Source organism: Callithrix jacchus, chromosome 13 (genome assembly GCF_049354715.1).
Source record: "Callithrix jacchus isolate 240 chromosome 13, calJac240_pri, whole genome shotgun sequence".
Taxonomy (NCBI): Eukaryota; Metazoa; Chordata; class Mammalia; order Primates; family Cebidae; genus Callithrix; species Callithrix jacchus.
The window spans coordinates 3,878,541-3,902,657 of record NC_133514.1 but is presented as its reverse complement, the minus strand read 5'-3'; the positions used below and the strand labels follow the sequence as shown (position 1 = coordinate 3,902,657).

Below are 24,117 nucleotides of genomic sequence, written 5' to 3'. Positions count from 1 at the left end.
GTTGGGATAGTAATTCAAAAGTTTATCTGGAAGACTATGTACAAAAAGGCCTTGAAGTTTTGGGGGGAAAGAAAGAGAAAAAGGGAGAGCTGTTACTCCAAGTAGTAAATCCCATGTATTATTAATGTGTATCGTCTGTGTCCAGCAGCCCCATTAAGATAGACAAGCCAAGAAGGAAGCCCACCCAACCTGGGCTCTGAAATGGAGGGTTAAGGAACCTCATACAGAGCGGCACACAGAGAAGGTAGGATTTACTTCCAAAAACTGTCACTGGGGAGGAGGGAAGAGGATGGACACACAAGATTCCAGTGGGAGGAAACAGAGCAACGCACCTCCTTCTGACACTGAGAGGCTTTGCTGAGCACTTGGAAAGCTGTAAGGGGACAGGGGTAAGAAAGTGTAAGAAAACAAAAGCATCACAGGTTTAACTACATGAACATATGCGAGGAGAAGAGGCAGATGTGTGCCCGGGAAGGTGGTTTCCGAGACAGGCTTGCAGTTGCCGGGAAGCAAACTCAAACACAACATACACGAGTGAGCTTGAGCGTGAAGACCTGCCAGGCGATGATGCCTGGTGTCAACCGCAAGCCTTCAAATGCTCATGGTCTTTCACAAAAATCAATATTGACCTAGCAGAGAGGAATTGGTACCACAGGCAGTGGCAGTTCTCTACTGAAAGTGAACTGTTCTCTGGAATGCTATTTGTTGTCTTTTAAAAAATCTTCATCCCCTTGTTGGCAGTTAGGGGATGACTATTTCAAATGGAAAGACCGGTAAAATTTTTCTAATTTGGTTGAATATTAGACACAGCAAACTAACACCTGTACATCTAAGGTATTAGAAATAACAAGGAAATTTACATCCATGAAACTACCAGACCGGCCCTACCCACAAAGACCCATGGACACAAGTCCCTGTTCATCTTCTTCCCCACCCGGACTAACCAGTGTCATACATGTTCAACTAATTAGTCCCGTGACTTTTATTATAGTTTTATCATATATGTAACCATAATCAGCATATTGCTTATTTTCCAGGTTTTAGACTTTATCTAAATCCAATCCTACTATACATCCTCCTGTATGATAATGTTTCTAAGAGTCACCCTACTGATGTATGAAGCTGCAGTTCATTTTTCACTGCTGTGTAATAATTCAGTTACGTTATAAATACAACACAATTCATACGTTCTCCAGTCAATTCGTATGTGTTTCCAAATTTTAGTATTAAAGATACTGCTTCCATGAACATGTTGAACATGTTTTTGGTCATTTGTGTAAGAGTTTCTCCTAGGGGCTGAGGGGATGCAAGAGACATGGAGAGATGTTAGTCAAAGGGTCATACAAATTTCCACCTACAGATGAACACGTTTTGGGGTTCAATTGTACAGCATGGTGACTACATTAACAATATTATATTGTACACTTAAAATGTGCTAAGAGTAGATCTCAAATTTTCTCACTACATGAAAAAGTGGTAACTTAGAAAATGTCACATTACAGACCTTAAAACAATTTCTCTTAGGCAGTGTGGAAATCTTTTTCCTGAGAGCCACTGACATTCTTTCTGGGGTTCAAGAGGTCAAAACAACTTTCATAATAATGGTGATGGTTGCCTAACAGAGCACACACAGGGAAGAGCTAGCCACTGGTGTCTCCGCGGAGGTCAAAACAGAAGCACCAATGGCACAAATCCTCATGGCACCTTCCATAGCAAACACTTGCAGTTTAAAAAAAAGTCTGTTTCACAAAAGAATATCCTTGATGAGGCATTATCTATGATCAGTTTTATTAAACCTCAGCTCTTTTCAATAGCCTGAGTGACTGACCAATTGGAACATCCCATAAAGCTCTTCTGCTGTGCAGCAAATGACTGTCTCAAATAAAAGCACTCAATTTCAATGTGACTGAGCATCAGCTCCACTAGGCACTGTCTTTCATGCAACTCCATTCTTACACGGAGAAAAGACTGATGGACAAACTATGGTTATCGGAATATGGCAATATGGGAGACATTTTATCTTTCAAAAATAATCAAAGAGACTAGACCTTTTAGAAAAACAAGAAAAGTATTTGCTATCAGTAATCGAATTCAAGCTTCCAAGCAAAAATAATGTGTTTAGAAACTCTGTATTTAACACCATGAGTGAGACAGCTTTCCAAAACTTAAAGGCTTTTCTGATGAAATTGGTAGAGATATTAACGAATGAGATTTCTCCAAATTGCACAGGATCTGTCAGCATTTTGACGACCGGCATGATTCAGTGAGCCAATAATTTCCAAATGACCAGTGCATGATGTTATATTCTCATGTATGAACAAAAGACCCTTCCAAAGTATAAAACAGACCAACAGATTTCAACATAAGGAATGACAAAATGTTTATCAATATGGCCTAACTCTGTATTTGTGTGAGAATGCATTTTTCATACACATGAACCAAAATAACATGTCACAATACATCAGGGATGCAGACACAAGACTCCATGTGCTTCTGATACACCAAAAATTAGAGAAAGTTGAAAAAATAAAACGCCACTCATCGAAAATTTGGTAAGGTGTTTTTGGGAAAATAGGTGTTTTTTTCATAGATACATCTTTTATTAACATGAAATACGTTGTTTTTATTTTTATTTCTTTGAGACCGTGTCTCGTCGCCCAAGGTGGAGTGCAGTGGTGTGATTTCAGCTCACTGCAGCCTTCACCTGCCCCATTCAAACAGCTCTCCTGCCTCAGCATCCTGAGTAGTCGGGACACAAGCGCCCACCCCCACGCCCTGCTAGTTTGTGTATTTTTAGTATAGCCGGTGTTTCACCATGTTAGCCAGCCTGATCGTCAACTCCTGACCTCAAGTGATTCACCCACCTTGGCCTCCCGAAAGATTACTTTTAAATGAAGCAATAAATAATTTGAAATGTTCTCCATTTTAATTTCCAATGCAAGAAACATCAAAACACATACAGAAACTCTGAGAAATTGTTGGTCCTTAGTAATAGCATGAAGAGGGTCTAAGCGCCAAAAGTTTGAAACCTGGGCTCCAGGATGTACTGGGAAATGTGGGGTCACAAGGAGGTGCATCCTTTCGGCTCTGCAAAATGAGGTCAGATTATTGTATGAGGTGGTTCCATCAATGCAGGCTCCATGAGCTGGGCAGGGGACCTGCATCCCTCCACACCTGGGGAGAAAGTGGAACTAGGAAATTCAACCAAAAAAATGAGAGGTCAGTGCTACCAGAGAAGAACCCCCTGGGAAAGGGCACTTCCAGGAGGGCAAGGACAAAGTCCAAGTGGAGGAAGTGGAGTCAGAACCAGCAGGAGGAAACACATGCCCAGAATTCCTCCTGTGACTCCTGAAGTTACTTTACTTCCAAGTGGCTCCAATGAGTCTACCAGGCCCTTGAAATGATTGTTAACAGTTATGAAAAAAGGGGGTAAGACAAACATGCATTTGAGACTGCCTTTAGCCACTAAGGTCATTAGTTAGTCTCCTCTTTTAAAACTCATCTGACCTAGGAAATGCATGATGCCCCAGGCGAGGACCCGTCTGAATGATGATGTTCTCAGGCCTGCAAGGAGTACCTGGACATCTCCCAGCACAGGGTGCCTGCCACACAGTAGACATCTGCTGAGTTATTAAAAAATAGTGAGCATAAACGGGGACAACCTTCATGAATGCAGTAATTATCAAGGGTACTAAAAGTGTGCTTTCCCTTTGAAAACACATTTATTGGCCAGGCACTGTGGCTCAGGCCTGTAATCCCAGCACTTTGGGAGGCTGAAGCGAGCAGATCAGCTGAGGTCAGGAGTTCAAGATCAGCCTGGCCAACACGGCGAAACCCCATCTCCACAAATATATATATACATATACATATACATATACATATACATATACATATACATATACATATACATATACATATACATACATACAAAAATACAAAAATCAGCAGGGCATGGTGGCAGGCTCCTGTAATCTTGGTTACTTGGGAAGCGGAGGCAGGAGAATCACTTGAACCTGGGAGGTGGAGGTTGCAGTGAGCCGAGATCGCGCCATTGCACTCCAGCCTGGGTAACAAGAGCGAAACTCCATCTCAAAGAAAAAAATAAAGAAAAGAAAAAAAATACATTTTTCCAATTTGTGAAAAGACATGAACAGAGTCACTGCAGTATTTTTAAAAGTAACATGGTCTCAGAAACAAGGTCGAAGTCCGATATTGAAGCAAATTATGATACAGGCACATAGTGGAATATTACAATGTTTTGGAAAAATATTTGCAATACAATGTTAAAACAACAGAATGTAGTATGCAGATTCTTATCCTATTTACATGATCTATGTGAAGAAAACATGAACAAAATAAGAATCCAAATAATCAGTGATTATTACTGGGCAGGAGTTACAGGTGAGTTTTTGCTTGGCTTCAATATTTTAATAAGAAATATTCCACAAATTTTTCTAAAAAGAAATGTGAGAAGTAATCGTCAGCTGTACAGATCAGGTTTAGATTTTGTTCTTACATTTTACCCACTGCTGTATTTTATCTTCAAAGATATTTTCTGACCTGTATACCAAATGTTCCTTCGTGAATGGTGTTGCAAGTAACATGACGTGACCCGCATGAATCGCTGGTCACGATAAGAGGCATTATTTTATGTATTACATTATTTTATGTATTACAAACAGTTATTGAATGATTTTCTCTGGGAAGTGCTCTTCTGCAAATCTGCAGCCCTCATCAAATAAAGCAAAATGCTCCATGCTGTATTTCCTGATGATTTTGGTACCGTTATCAAGAAGCTGCATCTTGAGACCACAAAATTAACTTCAGCCGGGCATGAGATTTAAAACCCAGCCCCGAGTCACTGTTTTGGACTCTCCCGCTCCAAGTGACTTCACTTGCCGTTCCTGAGATTTGAGCCCCAGGGCACCGTGGCGGGTGCTGCCGGGCAGATAAGGCATCCTAAAAGCCTGGGTCTCCGGGAGAGGCAGGAGGGGACACTGCAGTGATTTGTCCGAGCCTCTGTGCCTCGCTCTGAAAATGTATTAACAGCTGTTGGGCCCAGATAAGTATCTTCCACTACTCCCGTTTCCCGTTAGCGGAAAATCAACGCTGTTTTTATTCATCTGGCCCCCAAGAGAGAAGCACCGATTCCATTACACCAAAGAGCTCCTGGCAGGTGCCCTGTTCTCTGGAGAGCCCGATGACCAGCGTCCCAAGACGGCCGCACACAGGCCTGGAGCCCCGCAGCACGTCTGCCCGTGACCGACCTGAAGGCTGCCTGGGACGCGGCAGGAGGGACGGGAACCAGGACGTGTAGGGCAGAGAGAGAAGGTGCCGGAAACAGGGTGACCCGCGATGAGGAAGCTGCAGCGGGAGGCCCGTCCTGGGGGGCGCTCGCCCTGGCACGTGCCCACGTGCGGGGTCCCGCCCAGGCAGCCGCTGGCCCGACCGTCCCTTCCTCTTCGTCTTTTCTGCTTGAACGTTCGCATCTTCCCGCGTTTCGGCACCGGAAGCCTGGGGCTCCTGCTGCAGACCCCTCCTCATCCTCTCTCCTGGATGTCATTCACTGCTGGGCGGCCCCAGCCAACCCTGGGTCTAGACACTGTCTACAGCTGCCGCCATCCAGCGTTTCGCCCGGCACGAACCCATCCTGAATCCCACACACCTCTGGCGGCCCGGCCCGCACCTGTACCTGAACCAGGAAAGTTCCTCCTTCGCCTTCCAACAAATGGCAACTCGGCTCTCCACCGCTCAGGCTGGCCTAGGATGCATCCCCGACCGCATCTTCTCCAAGAACCACGCTCCTTTCCATCCGCAAATCCCGTCAGCTGTATCTCCAAATAACCTCTCCAGAGCCACCCCCTCCAACCACACCGCATCCCCTCACCAAGATGGCGGCAGTCACGCCACCCATGGGCCTTGGTCCCACCATGGCATCCCCTCACCAAGATGGCGGCAGTCATGCCACCCATGGGCACGCTCCCACCACGGCATCCCCTCACCAAGATGGCGGCAGTCACGCCGCCCACGGGCCCGCTCCCACCACGGCATCCCCTCACCAAGATGGCGGCAGTCACGCCGCCCACGGGCCCCGCTCCCACCACGGCATCCCCTCACCAAGATGGCGGCAGTCACGCCGCCCACGGGCCCCGCTGCCACCACGGCATCCCCTCACCAAGATGGCGGCAGTCACACCGCCCACGGGCCCCGCTCCCACCACGGCATCCCCTCACCAAGATGCCGCACCACGGCATCCCCTCACCAAGATGGCGGCAGCCACGCCACCCACAGGCCCCGCTCCCACCACGGCATCCCTCACCAAGATGGCGGCAGTAACGCCGCCCACAGGCCACGCTGCCACCACGGCATCCCCTCACCAAGATGGCGGCAGTCACGCCGCCCACGGGCCCCGCTCCCACCCCACCACCAACCCCGGCTCTCGAGTGGCTTCAGGCGTAGCTGAGGCCGGGACTAGCCTCTGCGCGGAAGCCTCAGTTCTTCGCCAGGTCACTCATGGCGGAGGGCAGTGTCCGGCACCGCCAGCTCCAGCGGCCTGACCCTCATCCCCAGTGCCCTTCAGCCCCAGGGGCAGCGGGGAGGGCGGCCTGGGCTGCGCGGGAGCAGCTGGGACACGGGGCAGCAGCGCCCGGGCACTTCCCCGCTGCAAGCCCAGCCCGGCTCAGAGGAGACGCGGCCTCGCGCCCCACGGCGCCTCCAGGAAGCCACTGTGACCGCCCGCTTCCCCCCTCCTGTGAACTCAGTCCCGCGGGGGCTCAGGGCGCGGAGCCAACCTCCCCGTGCGGAGACCCTGCCGTGGCCCGCGGCGCCTGGTGGGGCGGGAGGGAGGAAGGGAGGCCGCCCCGAGGAAGGAAGGGGAAGGGGCCGCCACCACGAGGGCTGCGCTCACACCGGACCCTGTCTCCTGCCTGCCCGCCCCTCCTGCGCCCCGACGGGCGGAGCTCGCGTCTTCCTTCCTCCTCCTCTCCTTTCCCTGCACGGGCCCCACGCCCGCAGGTGCCGCACACAAGGAGGCAGGGCCAAGGCTGCCGGCATTACAGCACCCGGGAAACAGGGTCCTGCACAACGGGCGTAGGAGAGCCTCCGCCGCTGCCCCAAATCCAACTCAAAGACCTTCCCTCCGGCCAAGCCGTCCGACGGCCTGGGGTTCGGGCCGCTCCCCCTGGGCAGCAGCTCAGCCTGCAGGGCCTGTTGGTCGGTAGAACCTTGGCACACGCGGGCTGACACGGGGTCGGGGGAACCTTGGCACACGCGGGCTGGCACGGGGTCGGGGGAACCTTGGCACACGCGGGCTGGCACGGGGTCGGGGGAACCTTGGCACACGCGGGCTGGCACGGGGTCGGGGGAACCTTGGCACACGCGGGCTGGCACGGGGTCGGGGGAACCTTGGCACACGCGGGCTGGCACGGGGTCGGGGGAACCTTGGCACACGCGGGCTGACACGGGGTCGGGGGAACCTTGGCACACGCGGGCTGGCACGGGGTCGGGGGAACCTTGGCACACGCGGGCTGGCACGGGGTCGGGGGAACCATGGCACACGCGGGCTGGCACGGGGTCAGTGGGGCCATGGCGCACGCGGGCTGGCACGGGGTCGGGTGAGCCATGGCGCACGCGGGCTGACACGGGGTCAGTGGGGCCATGGCGCACGCGGGCTGGCACGGGGTCGGGGGAACCATGGCGCACGCGGGCTGGCACGGGGTCGGGGGAACCATGGCACACGCGGGCTGGCACGGGGTCGGGGGAGCCATGGCGCACGCGGGCTGACACGGGGTCAGTGGGGCCATGGCGCACGCGGGCTGGCACGGGGTCAGTGGGGCCATGGCGCACGCGGGCTGGCACGGGGTCAGTGGGGCCATGGCACACGCGGGCTGACACGGGGTCAGTGGGGCCATGGCACACGCGGGCTGGCACGGGGTCGGGGGAACCATGGCGCACGCGGGCTGGCACGGGGTCGGGGGAGCCATGGCAGACGCGGGCTGGCATGAGGTTGGGGGGCCACGGTGTATGAGGGCTGGCATGGGGTCAGTGGGGTCACGGCGCACGCAGGCTGGCACAGGAGGGACTGGGGAGCTGCGCCCTCACGGGTGACGGGTGAGGATGGAGACTTGGCGGACCCCTTTCCCGAGCTGTGGACAGGGAGGGCCAAGTGCAGACAGCGCCACGGAGGAGGGGGTGACCTAGCTGAGGCCAGCGGGGCCTGGGCCGGGTGGTGCGAGGCTGGCAGCCACACAACACAGAGGGGCCCAGCAACCTGTGGGTCAGGGATCGGCGACGTGCAGCCACCACGGGCCCCACAGGCCACTCTTTCTGGAACACAGGCGTGCGCTTCTCCACGCCCTGAGCCGAGAGGACGCACAGGGCCCATGGCAGGAAGTGCAGGGCCAACGCAAGATGAAAATCCCTCCCTCAGAATTAAGTCCCATGTGAGGGAGTCCCTGCTGACAGGACCCTCGGCCCCCCACCGCCACCCCACCCCACCCCCGTCCCCAGAGCCCAAGCCCCAGACAGAAAGGAGCCCGGACCCTGCGATCCCTGCCGGATTGTTACTGTAAAGCATGACTCGGCTGCTTTGTTCAGTTGGAAAGACAGTCTTCCTGGCAGATGCAGGCGCACCAGGAGTCGGGCTGCGATTGCAGAGGGAGCCAGAGAGTCTCTCTTGGGAGGTGCCTTCCGGGGTGCCAGAGCCTGAAGTCGCCCCGCCCCGGGTGCAGCCGGGAGCAGCCGAGTGCGGCCGCGGTGTCCAGCAGGTGGCGCTGCCGCCTGACGTCCCAGAGCCCTCGCCCCATACGCAACCCTGGCAGCAGGACAGGGCGTGCCGCAGCTTTCCCTCCTGCTTTATGCAGACCGCTACCAGAGCTGCTGCCAGCCACCATGCAGGACGGGGGAGCCACTGCACTGTTGGTATTTCTCTTAACGGGGGTTCCTTTGTAATGAGAATGGCTCTGCAGTCCACAGTTCATACAGAACTCTCAAGAGCACCGTGGCACTCAGTCCTGACACTCAGAGTGATAACATGAGCTTGCCACTGACTGGATCTCCTGCTCAAATCAGTTACCAACCACTGGATCACAGGCAGGGATCAGTTACCACCCACCAGATCACCTGCAGGGATCATTTACCACCCCCCAGATCATCCACAGGGATTGGTTACCACTGGGTCACCTGCACAAATTGGTTACCAACCACTGGATCACATGCAGGGATCAATTACCACCCACTGGATCACTCGTGTGGATCAGTAACCCACTGGATCATCCACACAGGGGTTATCACCCAATGGATTAGCCTCAGGGATCAGATACCACCCAATGAATCACCCATATGGACTGGTTACCAACCACTGGATCACCCAAATGGATCAGTTACCACCCACTGAGTCACCTGCAGGGATTGACTGCCACCCACTGAATCACCCACATGGGCTGGTTACCACCTATAGGGATGGGTTACCACCCACTGAGTCACCTGCAGGGATTGACTGCCACCCACTGAATCACCCACATGGGCTGGTTACCACCTACAGGGATGGGTTACCACCCACTGGATCACCCACAGGGATCAGTTACCACCTAACAGATCAGCAACAAAATATTTTCTGAGCAACAGTCAAACTACCTTCCTCATTAGGGCAAATCATATAATATAGCTAGATGCCAAATGGTTTCTATGCCCAAACAAATCGCAGATTTGTGAAAACAGAGCTGTGTTATGTTTGTAATCTCAAGATTAATCATCTGCAGGGAGATCTTGATGTCTTCACTATTGGTCTTCAACACTGAAGACCAGCGGTTCTCACTGTGCCTGTGGCGGGATGGCCGTGTCCTAACACCCACATATTAGAGCTCTGCTTTCCCACAGAGCAGCTGCCAGCCATGTGGGTACCACACATGTGAAACGTGGCCAGTCCAAACTGAATGTTCCGTGCATAAAAATACACACTAGATCTCAAGGAGTTCTCATTTAAAAATGTAAAATCTCACCTTATGATTTTTTTCCCACTGTGCAGAAAAGCAGGCAACAAGCCTGAGAATGCAATCCTTAGAAAGGACCCTTTCCAGGCAGTCATCCTGTGTCTGAGCACTGGACTGGTGAACATTTCTCTACCCTGTGGTCTGACATAAAGTAGCCCTTAATGTTATGAGACCATCTCACTGTGCCCAGACTCTCTGTGTAAACAATGTGATGCATGCTGAGCACCACATTTTCTTCTGAAAGTTGGGAATTGTGATTGTGGTCAGTCATGTAGGCTTGAAAAGCCCATACAGCCAACTCACAATCCAACCCTGGACTCCCAGGCTCAGATGAGCAGAGCTGACAGACAACACTCCACACACCCTGGCAACGCATCACTGGAGAAGCAAACATGTCCCGTGTGACTGCTGGGAGGGACTCGTGGAAGCCTCCACCATCTTCCTCCGGCCTCCAACTTGTCCACCTTTTCCCTTTGCTGGTTTGGCTCTGTCTTTTCACTGTAATGAATCCTACCTATGAGTAAAACCTCGTGCTGAGCAAATCACCAACTCCATGGTTGGTCTTAGGGACCCCAATGTAGTTGGTGTCAGAAGTGGGATTCCCTAGCATGACCCTGCCTCGCCGTTAGAAGATGAAAGCCTTCTTTGGGAAAATGAAGGATGAAGAGGTGAAGATGAGATGGCTGTGATGTCCGGTTAGCCCCTGAGCCTTCCACAGCATGAAATGCAGCTGAGCTGCCATCTGCCTTGACAAATAAAACTCATCTATGGAGTTTAGGAATGATAATACACGCCCGGGAGAGCTGGATTGCTGGACCTGGGGACTGATTCTGGCTGTTCTGGCTGATGTAAGTGGGAAAAGTACATCCCAAGTGAGGCCTTTGGTTTTCTGTTCTCTCCTCAAGGTGGGAGGAGAAAGACCCCAGCCTTCCTAAGGTGAGCTCCGAGTGTGCCAGAAACACTACGAGTATGTGTTGCTCTCTCCCTGAAGTGGGAAGAATAAATGTGATGTCAGGTTATGCAGGCTGCCGCAAAGCTTTACGTAAACAGAGATGCTCAGAGCTTGGCACAGTGGCTCATGCCGGTAATCCCAGCGCTTTGGAAGGCTAAGGTAGGAGGATCACTTAAGCCCAGGATTTCAGGACCAGACTGGGCAAACACTGCAAGAACCCACATCTCTATAAAAATTAGCTGGACATAGTGGCATGCACCTGTGCTCCCAATCTCGAGGCCAAAGGAGGAGGATCACTTGAGCCTAGGAATTTGAGACCAGCCTGGGCAACACAGGGAGAGCCCATCTCTACCAAAAAAATAAGACCACTTTTCTTGAGAGAGAATGAAAACATTCCTGCTGCTGGTGCAACAGTCCCACCTGCCTCCCAGCCAGGACTTCCAAGCACCTGTAACGCTAGCCCTGTGAATGCTGACTTTAATGTCAGAGGTTTCAGTGAACTTCCAAAGAGGAAAAAAAGAAAGGGAGGATTTTGAAAAAAATGTATCTTCTGGCTACTGAATCAGAATACAGGACCTACACTGATGTAAAATATTATCTGCTCGCCATTTCATATATGCTAGAGTGCTCATCCCAACCGGAGAAAGCTGCATGAAGGATAACAACATCAAGAGGACACAGCTGCCCTGGACATGACGGGTTTTCGCCGCGGCTGACAATCTGAAACATACACTTCCTGAGGATTAGACCTCCAGAAGGATGGGAGTTGCCGTTATCTTTTCCAGTGGCGCCTGTGGAGAAAGGGGAGCAGGAAGAGAGGCCATCTCCAGATAGAGACACTCTTCCATGGTTTTCAAAGGCACTTTCTAGTTGCTAATGAGCCCTCATGGAATCTAGAGCCTGATGGGTTTGCAGCCTGAGTGCATGTGCAGTAACACAGGCCCTCGGGCTGACAAAGCAAAGGACACGGGGAAGCCTTGTTTGGACTGGGCTTGGGACATGACCCTGCTACATTTCACCTTGCCACTGCCCAAGAAAACCCACCGGCTTCTTCAAAAATCCTAGATACACAGACCCTAACTGCCCAAGCCTCAGTGCATGCTGCAGCCAGACAGCGTCTGCTGTGTTTGTCTGGACAACAGCTGTGCCCAGCTGGGATCAGGTGACCAGTGCCTCCCCACAAACATGACTCAGACTCAGGGACAGCGGCATCCCAGGACCCCCTGAGGGTCCCACATGAAACCCCCAGGAAAGGGCCTATTCTCTGATGGGGCTGTCTGAACACACACTGCTGAGCTCTTTGCCATGCTTCTGGTATGCAGCCTATGAGCAATTCCTGCAAAACCTGCAGGCGGGTGGGGGTGTGACTGAACTGTGACCCTGCTGTGGCCCTCTCCTGGCAGGCAGGAGCCTCCGCCCACTCTGGGGACATCTTAGGGCTGTGACTCCTGGCCTCAGTCTCCCAGGCAGCCTGACGGCCTCCTGGCCTCCTCCCCTCCTCCGGGAGCAGATCCCTCAGTGAGGCGGATGAATGACCATCAACAGCTGCTCCCAGAAAGGGGGTGATCTTTCCTCCCTCGATAATGATCAGAACAAAAGCAGCTGCATAAAACTGTTTTAAATTTTCATAAAACAAGACCGAAGCATCTGGAGACAGGGAAGCAGAGGAAGAGCATCAGTGAACGCTGATTCTCCAGACTGCTCCTGAAGACGTTCCTTCCCCTTTCCCCAAAACACCCCAGGCTGCCTTCCCCAGCTGCTGCCAGCCAGAGCCCCAAATTCAAAGTTACCCAGAGCCTCTGACAGCACCGTGTGTTGGACACAAATGCAGTCAGCTCCTGCGTGTCCCAACAGGACACTCACAGACAATTCCACACCCACATTTCGGATGAGAAATCCCGGCTCCAGAGAGACAACCTCCCAGGGTGAAATCACAGGGAACTTCTGGGCCTGAGCACCCTGTCCCATCTCTCTCTGTCCCTGTCCCCTCTCTCTCCGTCCTTGTCCCCTTTCTCTGTCCCTGCCCCCTCTGTCCCTGTCCCCTCTGTGTCCCTGTCCTCTCTGTCCCTGTCCCCTCTCTGTCCCTGTCCCCTCTCTCTCTGTCCTTGTCCCCTTTCTCTGTCCCTGCCCCCTCTGTGTCCCTGTCCCCTCTGTGTCCCTGTCTTCTCTGTCCCTGTCCCCTCTCTCTGTCCCTGTCCCGTGTCTCTGTTCCCTCTATCCATCCCCTCTCTGTGTCCCTGCCCCACTCTGTGTCCCTGTCCCCTCTGTGTCCCTGTCCCCTCTGTGTCCCTGTCCCCTGTGTCCCTGTCCTCTCTGTCCCTGTCCCCTCTCTCTGTCCCTGTCCCCTCTCTCTGTCCCTGTCCCGTGTCTCTGTTCCCTCTATCCATCCCCTCTCTGTGTCCCTGCCCCACTCTGTGTCCCTGTCTCCTCTGTGTCCCTGCCCCCTCTGTTCCTGTCCCCGTTCTGTCCCTGCCCCCTCTCTGTGTCCCTGTTTCCTCTCTCTCTGACCCTGCCCCCCATGTCCCTGTCCCCTCTGCCCCCTCTGTCCCTGTCCCTTCTGTGTCCCTTTCCCCTCTGTGTTCCTGTCCCCTCTCTGTGTCCCTGTCCTCTCTGTCCCTGTCCCTGGCTCAGTTGACCTCACAAGACCACCTCATGTCACAGGCACTGGTTTTTGTGCGTCTGCCTGTCCTGGCCACCTGACAACCTCAGAACATCACCACTACTGTTCTCCCAATTTTAAAGGTAAAGTGGAAACTCAGAGAAGCTAAGTAAATGTCACAACTGTCATCAAACAGGTAGTAAAGCTGAAAACATAAGTCATGTCTTCAGGCTCCAGGCCCCACGGTCTTTCCAGGGCTCCTGTGGCCTTCGTTTAAATTCCAAGCACCTGACTGTACTCCACAGGAGGTAAAGACACTTTCCACCATAAAGATGGTGATCCCGTCTCCCCTCTATTCCCGGATCCTCTCTCAGGCAGTTGGGGGCCTGGTGTGTGCTCTCAGGAGCCCATGGGTGTTCACCTTGGGAAGGCCTCAGTGGGGGCCGCAGCCCAGGGCCTCCAAGGGGGCACCCCAGCCCCATCTGTGGCTGCACCCACACCTCCCCCTCCCAGGCAGGAGCTTGATCCAGCTTTCTGCATTCCTGCCAGTGGCTGCTGTGCTGTGTCTCCAGAGCTTGCCTGCAGAGGAGGAAGAAAGGCTCTATCTCCTCAGCACAGGTGCCTTCACCTCTCAATTCCATCTCATCCTAACACTCTTCCTCAGGGCCTAGGGTAGACACATCTGAGGCAATGTGAGCCCAGACTTCGGCCCCTCTTGGATCCCATGGCCCCTGTGTTGAGCTGCACAGAGCTGCCACATTGGCCGGCCATGCCCACAACACCTCACAGCCAGGCCACAGCCTCCCCCAAGCTGAGCTACAGGGCTGTCTTGCAGACTGGCCACCCACAGACCACACCCTGGCTTCTGAGCAGGAGGCCAGTGTGGCCATCTAAGCCTCTTTCTTGCAGCCAGGAATAAGGAGCCACCTCTGCAGGGAACAGTGGAGACCCTTCTAGGCTGGGTGCAGCCCAGATCCCTTCCCTACACCCACCATGTACTCCACAGAACCGAAGACTACTCAGGGTCCAGCCTGGCCTTCCCTCTCCACCTCTGTCCCCTCCAGAACCCAGAACCACCCTCAGACCCTCTATGAGCAGCATAGTGAGACCCTGTATCTACAAAAGAATTAAAAAACTAGACATGGTGAAGCATACCTGCAGTCCTAGCTACTCGGAGACAGAGGGAGGAAGGTCGCTTGAGCCTGGGAGTGTGAGGCTGTAGCAAGCCTTCAAAGGGTCTCTCTCTGTCACCATTATACCAGCCTGGGCAACAGAGAGAGACCCTGTCTCAACTTAAAAGGAAAGCACCCTGAGTCTAACTCGGCACTGAGCTTTGCGGCATTCACAGGCTCATGCGGGAACCACAGCTCGCACTGCGCGTTTGATGTGCTTTCAGGTGCAGTGCCTCTCCTCCTTCACACTGCATGGCGGGCCCCACAGATGTGTGTGGCAGGAAAGGCTGCCTGGGGCACGAGGCCAGAGGTTCTGATACGAGAGTAAGAACTGCTGAACTACCCTCAGTCCCAGCCTGAATCAGCACTACAGAAAGGCCGGGACAGACACCTCCTATCCCCCCAACCCCAGGCACCTGTCATCTCATCACAGAGTCACAGAAAGGTGGGATACTGGATTTGGAGGCATCTGTAGAGTCGCTCACACTCCCTTACCTTCAGTAAGAGAAAAACGAGGCCTAGACAGGGAACACACAGCTTAAGACACAGAGCATAGAAGCAGAAATACCAGGTTTCCTTGATTGTGGGAGATGGAAGTGAAGACCAGAGGACTGTGGGAGACCAAATGAGGCAGGCAGGCAGGATGAGAACCCCCCCTTCCAAGGATGTGCTCTCCAGGACTTCCTCCAGCTCCTCCATCCCCAAGCAAGTCCAGGACTCTTGGAGAAGGGCCATTTTCTCTGATAAATGCACCCACCATCCACGGAGCCGAGGGTCTTTCCACTGTGTTGTTTTTGGCTTTGAAAATCATGTGACATTCTAAAAACTTCCAGTTACTGATATCTCTTTAAAGAAACCTCTCTCATAGTCATGGAGAAAAACAGGCTTTTGAAACAATCTTGGAGAAGGTCAATGACCATTAGATCAGATTTTGAAGCAACAGAAATGATGAAAAACTTAAAACCTCACTTTCGTTTTGATCTTAATATGGCTTTGGGGAAACATGGGCATGTTTTAGAATCCACAAGAAAGAGCGTGCCCGTCCCTGTGGTATGACTGGAGCTCACTCACAGCTGCCTCCCGGCCTGTTATAAGCACATCCTGCATTGAGCACACACAGTGAGATGAAGCGAAAGTATAACAAGCGCTCCCTTGTCTAGATGTGGACGGCTGCTCCACCTGGCATACCAGGAATCCTTTCTAAATGACAGCATGTTCCTAGAAAAATAGCAAGACGGGGAGCAGCATGTCAGGCGAGTGAGGGGGGCTTGAGGAACGTCCTCAAGAGAAGGTCTTAAGGTGAGTGCCACAGCTCAAGGGCACCACATGTCTGTAGATATGCTGGCCATTTAGTGGCCTTCACACAGGAGACCATCATGCCCAGACCTCCATACACAGGGACAGGCCTCGCCACGAGCTCTCAGATCTGAGGAAGGTTCACACGTAAGTCCAGGCCTTTAGAAAGGGCAATATTGATCATCCATCTGTGTCATGCAGTGTGCTTATCAAAAATGGTCCAAGGTGGTGAAACAATGGACCAGAAGCTTCTCTTACACTGCTGGAAACATTCTCCCAGTCAGCCCTTTATTTTATTCAAAAGTCATGAAAAGTTGGCTAAATGCTCTCACCTAATTTCTTAGGACTCTGCAGAGCACTCCCTTAAACATCAGCTCCCTGCCACCTCCAGGCTGTACCCTAAGTACCCAACAGCAACTAAAAATCAAAACAAAAAGAGAAAACCCTGTACTCAGCTTCCAACCAGGCTCCAGCTTGCAGACACATTGAGAGGCGAAGGGTCTTCCCTTCCTCCCTAGACATGAAGTCCCCGTCTCCCAGGGGAGGCAATGCAATCAGAGTTCTTATTTGACAGCAAATGTCTTTCCAGAGTTTCAAGCATCGGTTGGTTCCTGCACTCTGCCTTTCCACTGTAGAAGCATGTGTGGCCACCTTAGCATAGAGTCCCCTGGAGTCCCCTTCTCTTTCTTAATGGGAGCAGTCTAGGCTGCTTGCTCTGGGCCTCTGGGCTCTGCTGACTGGGCCACACAGAATCCTACACAGGCTCATTCTCTTGAGAGACCCTCTTCCTAGACCAGCCGTGACTTAGCGATGCACGGTACACAGTGTTCTGCTCCCTTCAGTCAGAACAAACCGGCAGCTCAACCCACAACATGCTCTGCCAGCTCATTTCCGGCAGGCTGGAGGTGGTTCCCACTGGGCAGGGTCCTCGGTCCTCAGTCATTTTAATGAACTTCCTACCCTGACTCTCAGAATGTTCCCCGTTTCCTAGAAACAATCATGTTTTAATGTCCCCAGTCTTACGCAGCTCTCCAATTTTCAGTAAGCAAATATGAACGATAATTGATCGACATTTTAATAATAAAATAGAAAAGGCAGATAAAGCACATAAATGCTCATACTCCGTGAAAAACAAGAAGCCAACCCAGAGGTTTATGTGAAATCCCACCCAGGACCCAGCAAACAGGAGCCATGCTCCTCTGAGGGAGCTGTGAAAACTGAGCAGTACGCACAGCTCCTGTGCTCACGGGAAGCAGATCTTGCGGAGGACGCACAGTTAGACAGGACGGATTACAGAACACAACAGCGGCACACCCATCCCCAAAACGTGGAATTCGGTGGAAGAATCTGCGAATGTGACAGAGACACGCTGTCCAGGAGAAATGCAGTGTGAGCACATGTGCAATTTACTGTTTTATTAACTACATTAGAACTGTAAGAAACAAATGAGATTAATTTTAATACATTTTATTTAACCCAACATATGCAAAATGTCATTTCCAGATGCAATCAACATAAAAAATATTAGTAACATACTTCACATTTTTTTCATAGTCTTCAAAATCCGGCACATATAATGTTTGACACTGACAGACCCTCTGGACTCAGAGCAGCAGTGTGTCGTGGGTTCGGGACTGCATGTGGCTGGCAGCTGCCACACGATGGCACAGTGAGAGCTCCCACACATGGCTTTGGGTCCAAGGCAAAGAGCACATCTCTGAGTCCTAGACCCGCATGGGAAGGGAGAGAGATACCCACATGGTGGAGCCACTCAGAGAAGGTGTTTCTAGCACTCCTGAGGGGCAGCTGCCTCTGAGTCTCCCAGGGAAAGGCAGCAGACCCTCTGCAAGCTGTGGGGTTTCATGGTCACTGACACAGCTTGCGGCACATGGTCTGCCGGCCTGAGGTGCTGTGCCCTTCCTGGTAAAAAGCCAAGTGATGCACATTCTTACAAATCACACTCAAAGGGGTTTGGAAATGTTGAAGAGAGGAAGAAGGAGACTATGGGAACGCTGGCTGCTCTTTAGGCTCTAAAGAGGCAAGCTGGGGAAACCTCTGTCTTCAGACAGCAAATCACCCTTTCCTTCTATTGCTCTTACAGCCAGGAACACGTGTGCATCTGATCTGTTCTTCTTCAGACAGAACAGCCTGATGAAGAAAAGGCGGGTACTCTGGTTCCCCAAATGTCCCATCTCCTCCATAGCCGACACAGGGCTGGGGCCGTGGCCTCGCTGAGCTCCTGAGGATGAGCGAATATGAAGATGAGTCTCCACATCTGCGCCCAGTGTCCGCTCTGCCTCCACCTTCCCCACCACAAGCCAGGAAAAGCCACACCACACGCCTTGCAGGAGTGAGTTCTTGCTTCCTCTCCGCCCCTGGATGCTCAGCTGACTCAGAGCTGCCTCAAGCAGCGACAGGCAGAAACCAAGGCAAAAATTGAAGAGGTGACCTGTTTCAAGCAGGTCCCACTCAATGAAGCTCGAAATAGATAAATTCCAACAGGCCGCCATTCCTGCTAAGTGGGATGAGAAAGAATAGCCAGGTGTCTGTACATGGTTCTATCCTCACCCCTGAACCCACAGCCAGGGCTGGCAGCCGTTCCAGGACAGAGGGCTCCCTGACCCACAGAATTATAAGGGGTCAAGGAAGCAGCGACCATGGCAGAGAGAAGCTAACCATGGAGAGACCTGAATTCCCATCACACCCTGACCACCTCATAAACCAAAGCTTCCTTCTCTGAAGGAAATGGACAGGGGCTTCCACTGTGCAGGCTCTGCAGGAATTAGGGGACAGGCTTGGAAGGGGCTTTTATAGATGAATCCACAGGAACTCTAGAAATATTACTTCCTGCCCACATATCCCTGCAGGAGGGAAGACAAAACCCTAACCATAAATTTCCAATATTTGCCCCAACAGACTAAGATCCCACAGAAAGATTGGGGGGGAAGGCGAGTTTTGAATCAAGAATGTGAAATGCTGACTGATCTTTTTCAAACTGGTTTTCAACACTTCTTTCCCTTAAGAAAGGTTTTTTAACGTTTCATTGTGAAATAATTTCAGACACATAGAAAAGTTGCAAAAGCAGTAGCAGGAATTCCTATGCACTCTTCACCCTGATTTCCCGAACGCTGACATTTTATGTTTACTATTCTTTCTCTTTCCCACAATGTTTTTTGAGAACCACTTGACTCCACACTGCAGGCATGATAGCCCTTCACAGTGATTCACTGTGTGTTTGCTAAAACCAAGGGCATTTCGTTATAATCACAATACGATGATCCGCATCTTGAAATGTGAGTATTTCGCTGCCCACTCTTATTCACATTTTGCCAATTGTTCCACTCCTGTGTTTTACAGAAAATTAAAAACAACTGAGCAGAAGGCCACAGGGTGCACCCGTCATATCTCTCATTGGATTTCACCTGGAACCATTTCTCAGTCTTTCTCCATATCTACTGAGAGACTTTCCCTTTGTAAATTGTAAGAAGAAAAGAACTGGATCATGGGGGTCCCTCCTGTAATTTACTCAAAGGGTATGAAAATCCAAAAGGTATGAACTTCAGAGAACATGTGTCAGCCTTTTCTATTTCAGAACACACGTGGCTGCTGGACTGCATGTGTGTTTATGGAGTTTGGTCAGGACAGTGACTAGAGGCCGAAGGTGAGAGGGAAAAGGTTGGTTGACAAAAACATCAGGCACTTGCTCTTCCTCCAAGATCCCCGCAAATTCACAGAAATGCCACGGAGACGATATTTGTGCTTCAGTATTTCCTAGAAGGGAATATTTCCTCTGATAAGAGAACATTTTTCAAATAAAGATTGCCAAATAAAACCTGTGTGAGGCAAACAATCCCCAGTTTCCTTCCAGCTGTGGGTACCAAACATCCCCTTAGCTTTCTCCTTGAGAAGACGGAGGCCAAACGGATTCCACCAATAGGACTCAAAACAGCTGGTTTACATGCATTACGTCATTTAATCGAAGAGTCCAAAAAATGGAGATCAAAAATGTAACAAGACTCTAAAGATTTTTAAAGAAAAGGAAAATCAAGTGGTGCCCTTCTTCCTCTGCCAACACCCACCACCGTGTTTCAGCAGCCCAGTGAAGAGGGAGCCTGGGGACAGGGGGTGACCAGTAGGATGATGGGGAGGGCTTTACTCAGAAACTCAGAACAGGCTGGTAAGGGCTCCAGAGTGAAATTCACATGGAAGTAAGAGACCTGCCAAGGCTTGCCAGGAGCCAAATGTCCCAGCTCTCACTGCAGGAAGAACATTATGACAAGTGGCAGTGCCTAAAAATAATGGCTGAAATACCTGGGACTCTCAACAGAAGTGCCAGGAATCCCAGATTTCGGGGTAGCCAGGGAATGTAAGAAGGAATCCCAGGATCCTGGGGTAGCCAGGGAATGTACAAAGAAATCCCAGGATCCTAGGGTAGCCAAGGAATTTAAGAAGGTGTCTCAGGATCCTGGGGTATCCAGGGAATTGAAGAAGAAATTCCAGGATCCTCGGGTAGGCAGGGAATTTAAGGAATCCCAGGATCCAGGGATAGTGAGGGGATTTAAGAAGGAATCCCATTCCTGGGGTAGCCAGGGAATTTAAGAAGGAATCACAGGCAGCCTCTTCTAGAACATGTTTCTGATTCTTTTTCTAGAGCCAGGAGGTGGGAGAGGCAGAGAGCTCTTGTTCTCACCCTCATGTGGAACGCCCCTGCCATTCCCTGCTCCCTCAGCGTGGGAGCCCCCCAGATGTCAGGGTGTGGACATAACTGGGAATCGCTTATTCAGAAACACAACTGGACTGTGTCAGCTGCACACGCAGCTCCTCAGCTCTCAGAGATGCGCCTGCCCCAGGACCAAGATCCAGGAGCCCAAGGCGGTGGCCCCAGTGCCTGGACTCAGCTGCCGACTTCCTCACACGTACCTCCTACCTACACACACGTTTCTATTTGGCTGCAAAAAATTCCTCTTTTACTGCCCCCGCCTCGTGAAATCATTTGACAAAGTTCTGTGATTGTGTCTTCTTTACTGGGGACTTAAGGACCCAGAAGAAAGGGTCTGAGCCCCCAAACCTCCACCCTTCCCCTGCCTTGATCCCCACTCATCTTCAGAACAACCCAAAAAGTCCTCTCAATTAGTGCAGTTCTAGAGGGATTTCCATGAGCAAAGCACCTCCCTCCCATTATATAAACAGAATGTCAATCTAAGTTCCCTGCTTTTTACTGTGAATAGGATGGCTTCTGAGCCATGCCCTGGCATAACTGGTGTGGCTCCCACAGCTCTGGAAGACAGTGGGAGGAAGTCTCTGCAGTGTAGGGTCTCCATGGGGCTCCCAATCTTGCACACCTGCAGACGGCACCTGCTCTTGGTGTCTGGCCACAGCATGTGTCCCACATCCTATGTGGCAGCAAGCCCAGGGCACACCTGCCCTCCCTGCATCTCCATGTAGTCTTTGCAGGCTTCCTCCTACCTAGAATACCTCTGTCTCCCTGGCAATCTACTGTAAAAGACTCAGCACTGAAGTCCCCTCCTCGGGCCTTTTCTGCAGAGAATCCTCTCACCCCCTGGCTTCCAACGTAGTGTTGCTACATCATGCTCCCTGTGCGTACAGCCCCTGTGTGCACCCAGCACAGGAACCACTGGCTCACGTCACCATCTTTCCTAGAACAGGATAATTTTCCCCAAAGCAGATGCAACATCACATTTGCCGTTAAACCCTTGTGCCAGCAGAGTTGGCAAAATGTGCACTGACTCTGTGACCACATGACCCACCTAGAAGAGAACAAACTGGATTCCACGTCTCTCCATTGCTTCCTCCAGGAAGGCAAGGGCTGCATAGCTCTGGCTTCTACAGTGAGTTACTCATGTTAAGGCCTGTGAAAAGAAGAGGCCGGGTCCCCAGGTCTGAGTCCAAATTCTCAGCCTTCAACCCCATGCAAACACATCAGTGTGGCCTGTCTCAGACTGCGAGGCACAAGGAAATCATGAATCAGGATAAGCATGTGGATCAACTCATTCCTCCTAGAGACACAACACAGAAAATTAGAACTGCAATAGCAAGAAGGAAAAATACACATTTCTGAGGTGAAAATACAAAGTCACAGAGACACAAAGTAATTTCTATAGTGTCCAATACATTTCAATTTCCTCCTGCACTAATATGTCCATTCTTGGTAACTCAAATTAAAATGGAAGTGACTTGTAGTATAAATCATGGAAACCAAGATCAATATTTCCTTCTAAGCATAATTAGACTGCAGCCCTCCCTGGTACTGGATACTCTCAATAAAGCCAGGCAAATGCTGCTTGAGTCCTACAGGGTGGGATGTTTAGAGTGGGAATGGCGGGGAGGTCTTCATTTTTCGACCAAAACCGCCCGCAGAGCCTCCGGCCCTCCCTTCCCCTACCCTGAGCCGCAGTGCTCCTATTTCCTCCTCAGTTCAATCAGGATTCACAGCAAATAATCCTCAAGTCTCACCTAACTCTGAGGCTGTGTGATCTTCCAGATCTTCTTGCATCAAGGGCAGCGATTCCCATCTAATCCCTTTCTCATGTGGACAGCCTGAGCCTGGCCCCGGGTGTGAGGGAAAGGCCAGTGAAGACCTGTCTAGCCTTATCACCAAGTTCTTCCCCTGTGCTTTATTTTTTCTTACTCCTCTAAATCAAAAATCTCATGCTGTTTTCTGGGCGCAACCCACAGATACCTTTACAAGGTGTCAAGTACGCAGTCCCACTAACATCACCGTGTTGTCATTGCAAGAATCAAGCAGGCATTGAGCACCAAGCTTGGGAGCTGATCCTCATTCCTCTTCCAGACATAGAGCCTGGGATAGACTAAGAACACAGTAAATCCATGTCCAGGACGCCTGATGAATACGTTCTCGACCTCCCTTAATCTGTCTCCAGGACACCTACTGAATACATTCTCAACCTCATAAATCCGTGTCCAGGATGCCTACTGAATACATTCTCAACCTCATGAATCCGTGTCCAGGATGCCTACTGAATACATTCCCAACCTCATGAATCCGTGTCCAGGATGCCTACTGAATACATTCCCAACCTCATGAATCCATGTCCAGGACACCTACTGAATACATTCTCAACCTCATGAATCCATGTCCAGGACACCTACTGAATACATTCTCAACCTCATGAATCCATGTCCAGGACACCTACTGAATACATTCCCAACCTCATGAATCCGTGTCCAGGACGCCTGCTGAATACATTCCCAACCTTATGAATCCGTGGCCAGGATGCCTACTGAATACATTCCCAACCTTGTGAATTCATGTCCAGGATGCCTACTGAATACATTCCCAACCTTATGAATCCGTGGCCAGGATGCCTACTGAACACATTCCCAACCTCATGAATCCGTGTCCGGGACACCTAGTGAATACATTCCCAACCTCATGAATCCGTGTCCAGGACGCCTGCTGAATACATTCCCAACCTTATGAATCCGTGGCCAGGATGCCTACTGAATACATTCCCAACCTTGTGAATTCATGTCCAGGATGCCTACTGAATACATTCCCAACCTTATGAATCCGTGGCCAGGATGCCTACTGAACACATTCCCAACCTCATGAATCCGTGTCCGGGACACCTAGTGAATACATTCCCAACCTCGTGAATCCATGTCCGGGACACCGAGTGAATACATTCCCATTCTCATGAATCCATGTCCAGGAGGCCTACTGAACACATTCCCAACCTCATGAATCCGTGTCCGGGACACCTAGTGAATACATTCCCAACCTCGTGAATCCATGTCCAGGACGCCAACTGAATGCATTCCCAACCTTGTGAATCCATGTCCAGGACGCCTACTGAATACATTCCCAACCTCGTGAGTCCATGTTCAGGATGCCTACTGAATACATTCTTGTGAATCTGTATCTAGGACACCTGCTGAACACATACTCCACCTCCATTACACCTACTAAATATGTACTTTACCTCAGTAAATCTGTGTCTATGACATGACCAGAAATTCTCCTCGGAGGTGGCTTCAGGCTGGTGCCCTCCCCAGTCAAGGGACCTACTATGAAGAAAACGAGACCCTCAGCCCTGGGCAGGGCAGGGAAGGGCACTCTGGGCCTGT

The 24,117-nt window shown here is 51.4% G+C and overlaps 1 protein-coding gene across 4 annotated transcripts in view; it reads right to left on the bottom strand.

The window, feature by feature from the left end:
• The window catches only part of DLGAP2 (DLG associated protein 2), a 923,452-nt gene that overhangs the window by 688,220 nt on the left and 211,115 nt on the right, over nt 1-24,117 (bottom strand). The window lies entirely within an intron of this gene.